We start from the raw sequence: 6,075 nt of genomic DNA on the forward strand, positions 1-6,075 counted from the left end.
GGTATGGCTTTTATATTCTCCACCTCTATGAAGACTTGAGTCCCTGAATATCAATTTTATAAAGGTCCAAATAATTTATTTCTATATGCCTCCTGTAAAGGTAGTAGCTATGGAAATAAGAGCGGGATGAGGCATGGCAGGTAAACCTGGAGATGGTTGCAGGGTTAGTTACAGGCCAGGTGGCTGACTTGGAATGGAACAGATGAGATAGCAGATTCTACTCCAGCTGCCGGCTGAGTATGTTATGCCTGTACATTACCTAAATACCAGATATATGAGTTTTTCAAAATATTTTCTGTTTGTACTGTTTTCCATGTTGTGTCCACCCTGTAGCACCCTGCTATGCATTGGTGCAGTGCTGGGCAAGCCTGGGAGAGCTGGAGTTGGTATACTTCTTCCTGTCAAATGGAGGTTGAATCTGGGTAAATATCCCACTGTGGTACAGAGGAAATACATCCCATTTTACATTGCAGCAGTTCATGCCAGTGCATCTCAGAACAGCTTCAAAAGGAGATAGGAAACTGTATGGCCTCATACCAGAGAAATGCCACTGAAATTGTTTGGTGGAAGAGGGGAAATGCAAGGTAAAACTGGAATGTAGCACTTCTCTTTTCCACTACCATGATGATACCAAAACCAGACAACTAAATGAAGTGAACCAATAGGAACATTTTTTTATTTAGAAAATGTATTTTTAGAACCTTTGTGCTGGAATGGCTCAGATGTCACATGCATCAGGTGGACAAGCAAGTTGGCTTCGTAAAAATTGGGAGCCCTTGTCCCCAGGGTGCTGCTGTTTTGCACTCATTATCAATTGCTCTAGCCACTGCAAAAAACAAACAAACAAACAAACAAAAAAAACCAACCTGGTGACAGTCTGTCATAGGAGAACATAACTTCTTAATCCCTTGTCATAGCTACATATTTTTTGAAATCTAAGGATTGTGCAGAACTCCCATTAATATCAATCTGTGTTTTATTGTTGGCTTTGCCAGCAGTCAAACTGCATCTCAAATCTTTTGAAGCTTTTGTAAGAAAGTAGTGAAGGTGCACAGATTGGAAATCAGCTCCAGTGTCTTGAGTGAGCATTCAGTATCAGGCCATTCTACACCTTGCAAAAAATGTACAGGTGACTAAAGTCTATTTTAGTGACTTTACTTCATGGAGATATCATTGAATAAATATTCCCATACTCATTTGTTTGCATTCTGTGTCCTTTTTCCTTTGATATAATCTAAAGCTTTATAATTTTAGAATCATAAAACATTTTGCAGATCGGAGGAGGTTAACTGAATAAAATATAGTATTTTGCCAAAAAACTGAGTATCTTTCATAAGTGGATATTAATTAATTCTCAAATACTACAGATTTTACGTGCTAATGAAAGCCTTTTCTGAAAATGGTAAACTAGAGTTTAACATTTTAAATGTTAAAATAGAGTTTATATAGTGGGAACAGGGAACTTTAACTTTTAAACAGAATTTAGTAACATCAGAAGGGTATGGCAGAAATTCAAGAAAAAATACAGAAGCAATTTCTTCTACTTAATCTCAAGATGTTTCTGCAAATGTTTAGAGACACTTCTGCTGTGGACACCTTCTGCTCTTACCCTCACCCTCATTTTTGGCAGCATGACATGAGAATGGTATTCACTGGTTTATTCTTGTGATATGGTGGAAACCAGTTGTCAGCTTTTTAAGTCTGGCATGCAGAACAAGTACTAATATTCTGGGATGCTGTGTGACAGTGGTATTCAGCTGTCTCTGACAGGGAGGCAATAGCAGGGCTTCTGGGGAGGCACATTTGTCAGAGGCTCTTGCAGCTGTTCTGCATTGTGACTTCACCATAACTCCCTTGCAAAACAGCATGACCTCTGCTCACTGAGACTGTAGATTTGAGAGTTTTGTTTGCCGATAGATACCTTCTTGAAACAGGAGGGAATAGGAGAAAAAGGTAGGAGCAAGCTGTGCTTTACTTGAACAGTTTTAATAGGCTACATATTGCCATGGCCCAAAGGTTAAATATCACAACTTTTCAGTAACTGCAAAACAGGGGCAAGAGCCAACCTACAAGGTGCTGGGGAGTGGAAAGAGGGTACTTAGCTCTGGAATAGAAATATGTGGTGCTTTGTGTGAGGCTAACTATGCTATTTCACTTGAATGAAAGCATATTGGTGGAAGCAGGCCTGCTACAGAGGCATTTTCCTAGGCAGGACAAAAATTTGGCAGAGAAGACTTCAGTTGGTGACGTGATTACCACCAAGAAAACCCATCTTACTTCTAATGTACATCTGTGACATCTCACTGCTTACTATATGCAGAGTTTAAGACTTTTTGCAATAACAACTCAGGTTTGTGACTCCCACTCTGATGTACAAATGCCTTCTGAACATTAACCATCTGTATCTGTCTGTCATGAAAGCAAGTGCCTTTCCTCCTGCCATATGTAATTACAGAGGTTATGTCCTTTTCAGGGAGTCCAAGTGTGTTTGTATGTGTGTGAGCTGAAATGAAAACAAGCCTGAGTTTGATAACTCTGTTGATAAAATTAAGTCTTGGCTGTGTTAAGATCAGATTATGAAAAGATCAGAAAACAGCTGCTCCTCTGTGGGAGAGATCATCTGATGGTTGTGGGCTAGGCTGGGACATCCGCTCCCACTAGATTGTCTGTTTAATCTCTGCCTGGTCATTTTACCTCTTTCACTTCATTTGAGCTAGAACATCTTAAGTACTCGTCACTTTTTCAAACTTATAGTTGGGAGTTTACCCTGGAACCCCCACTAAGGTAGGTTTTACTGTCTTTTTCTGCCACACTCTGGTTTCCTTGGAAATGAAACTGTGGTGTGGGATATGATAAGAAACACAAGAGCTAAACCAGGTCCTTTGTGCAGTGATACAGCTGAGGCAGAAGGACCTCTGGAAATGTATCTCCAATTCATTTTTTTATGCTTCTGCTTATAATCTGTAAAACAGGGGTAACAGCACTACTAGTTCCAAATAGTGCATTATGACAAGGAAAAGACACTAAGGATAACTTGGCTTCATAGATCAATGATGACAATAATTTTTGGTTGATTGGTTCTGACCAACCAGCTGAGAGAAATGGGACTGTAACACGAGAATATTTGTATTCCTCAAGCCTAACAGCAGAGACATACAGAAGACTATAAGAAAGGTGAAAGCATATGTAACACCTCATTCTCCTATCCCAAATCAGTCTGCAGCTTAGGAATGTTCTGATATAGAGATGTTCTCTAGGAGCACTTGGTGGCTTTTTTTCCGTGCTTTTACTCAGTTTTGGAACCCATGCACACTGAAGAATTGATGATACACTGAGAAGTGGAGGTTCAAGAGTAAATAGGTTTATGTTTGCAGTAGTCAAGGAACTAATGTAGATCCCCACCAGTGTTTCCATGAGTTTCCACTAGCTCCACAGAACATTAAAAAGAGCTTTGATCTCTATTCAGCAAGATCAGCAAAGTGAGACAAACATCTAGGAACTCTTACATGGGAAAATCCCCACATGCTACATGATACCCCACCTATTTGAGTGGTCTTGTAGGAAGAGAATAATCCATTACTACTACTTCATCCTGGATTCACAGCCAATGTGGAGGTAACTCTCCTGATGTGGCTGCAAGAAAAACCTGACCTTTTTTAACATTTCCCACCTACCTTGTGAAGTAACACGCAACACACCAGTGCAGGAATGCAGTGTTTCTGGGGTACTGTTTTCATAATGTAAATTGGAATCTTTAATTTTGCCTGGGTTTTATAACTGTTAACTGCAGATAGGATAATTTCCTTTGCAGATTAGGGAAAGATGCTGTAACATAAATGACTGACTGGGTGTCACTGCTGTGTTGTGACAGGCTATCCTCTAAGAAGAGTGATTGATGACATTTATAAAACTGAGCCATTATATGTGCTGTTTATATTGAAATAGAACTTAGGATGCGGGCTGTCAGTCAAAGCAATGATTACTTACACAGTTCTATAACAAGTAGTGGTGGGCACGGAGAACAAAATACCAGAGTAAATGTTTATTTTGGAGCTTTGAACAGGGCTGTCTCTTTGTTTCCAGCCTGCATCTAGCCACACTAAAAGGATCTATTATGTACATTGCTAGAACATGAGGCTTCACTGCAGGCTTTGAGGAGCTCTTTGATACTGACATCAGTATTAAAAAGAGCTTCTGAATCAGGCAAGTGACCTTTCTTGCTCCCCTGGAGCATAGTTCAAGCAAACCTCAATTGTTTGTGGCAGCATTTCTTCCTGCCTGCAGAAGCCCCCAAAGGCCCAGTTGCAGATGCCCACTTCTCTGTGCATTGCAGAGGTTTTGAGAAACCTGTGTGGGTGGTGTGGATGCCAGATACCTCTCTCTGAAGACACAGGACCTGCTCCTGGGGGTTATAAACTCAGTCCTGCTTCTGTTCTGGACCAAGTCCTGGAAGTCCTGGACCAAGTCATTTCCTGCCTCTGACCACAGATGTAGTATGGAGGTGGTGGGATGAGCTTTCTTGAGAGGCACTCTTGTAGATTGGTGGAAGGAGAAGCTGCCCAGCTCTGCATCAGTGTTTTTTCTGCACCACATGGAACACTGCAGGTGGGATAGGGAAGGACAGACTGCCTTCTGTTCCCTGCTGCCTTCTCCCCTATTAATTGGCTTACAGGGAAGAGAGGAGCAAGTGTCTGAACTCTGATGCAAAGCCATGGGTGTGCTACACAGCCTATCTATTGACCTGATAGGCAGAGAGGAAAGGGAACTTCACCTGGTCTCATACCACTTTGTGTATGTATCTCGGGTGGGAGGCACATGGTGAGGGTTGCTGTGGCACTGCTAAAAGGATGCCAGAATGTATGGGTTTTGCAATGAGACCAAATAGAAAAGAACTTGGGATTTTTTTCCCCCTCTTTTGCTTGTTAAGTGGAAGAGAGACAAAAAGTGTTAAACATACAATTCCAGAAAATATTTAAATAATTGAATTTTTCCTTCTTTGCATTTGATTTTAATTTTCTAAAACCATTAAGATTTATTATATTTAGAATGACAGTTCCACCTGTATGCTTTAAGCTGCATTCTTGTTCAAACAGCTAGTTTGCACATGCCAAGAAAACAGTCCTTAAAACACATGGTATATAAGGCTTTTCTGGTGCCTTCAGGGGAAGGCAGGGCGACCTGGTTGCAAGGAACAGCACGGCAGCCTGGTCTCACCCAGGCTACTCGGGCTAACAACACACGCTAACACCAATGTGGTGGACGGTCGAAAGGTGTTTATTATCTTATCTCATGGGTTTAAATAGTCTCAGGGGACTTTGCTATGTCGGGGGGGTTGGTAGGGTCTCTAGGGTTAATAAGGAGTGGAAAACTACTGGGTTAGGTGTGGTTATATGTTCTGGGGGTAATAGATAATATGTTGCAGGGTGAGGGGGGAAGGGTCTTTCTTTCCATCACATCCCGAAATCTTCCGCTCGCCTGTCCCTATCTACTACACTTTTCCTTGTTATGCTTCTCTTATGATCAGCCAGAAAATCAGCTGTCAGTAACAGCTCTCATGGTGGTAGCATCTGAATATTGTGTTTTGATGACATTGATTGTAAGGATCTATGAGGATAGCCTGTTAAATATAAAATTGTTTCTAGAATTTGATTTTTATGCAAAATGAAAATACAGCTGTATTTGTTCTATCAAGGTACAATTTTATGACATAGAGAGACTGTACAATCATGGTTTTTTACCATGTTTTCTGATATGAACATATTTACTATATTTTTTTTATTCTTGTACATTTGTAAATTGTACATTGCTCTGTAGTAATTTTACCTATCATTTCCATGGGATATGCTGCCTTATTTTGTACTGTACATTCTGACTATATTTATTTCATTCTTTAAAAATGTATCTGATTAAAGATAAATATTGGCATCATAAATATGATGAATATGATGTTTTAGCTCTTTTTTTTTTTTCTGTAGGGAAAAAAATGTAACCAGTACAACCTCTGGTTGCACAAATGAAACAATTTAGAGTGGGCTTATTCCTGAGTTTGGGCCTTGCACACAACATTGGGATCCA

The 6,075-nt window shown here is 40.3% G+C and overlaps 1 protein-coding gene across 2 annotated transcripts in view; it reads left to right on the top strand.

Annotated features, from left to right (window-relative positions):
- Positions 1-6,075, top strand: part of KIAA1958 (KIAA1958 ortholog) — an 85,153-nt gene that overhangs the window by 63,730 nt on the left and 15,348 nt on the right. The gene's annotated exons all lie outside the window — the stretch shown is intronic.

The sequence above is a fragment of the Lonchura striata genome, chromosome Z (genome assembly GCF_046129695.1).
Source record: "Lonchura striata isolate bLonStr1 chromosome Z, bLonStr1.mat, whole genome shotgun sequence".
Lineage (NCBI taxonomy): Eukaryota > Metazoa > Chordata > Aves > Passeriformes > Estrildidae > Lonchura > Lonchura striata.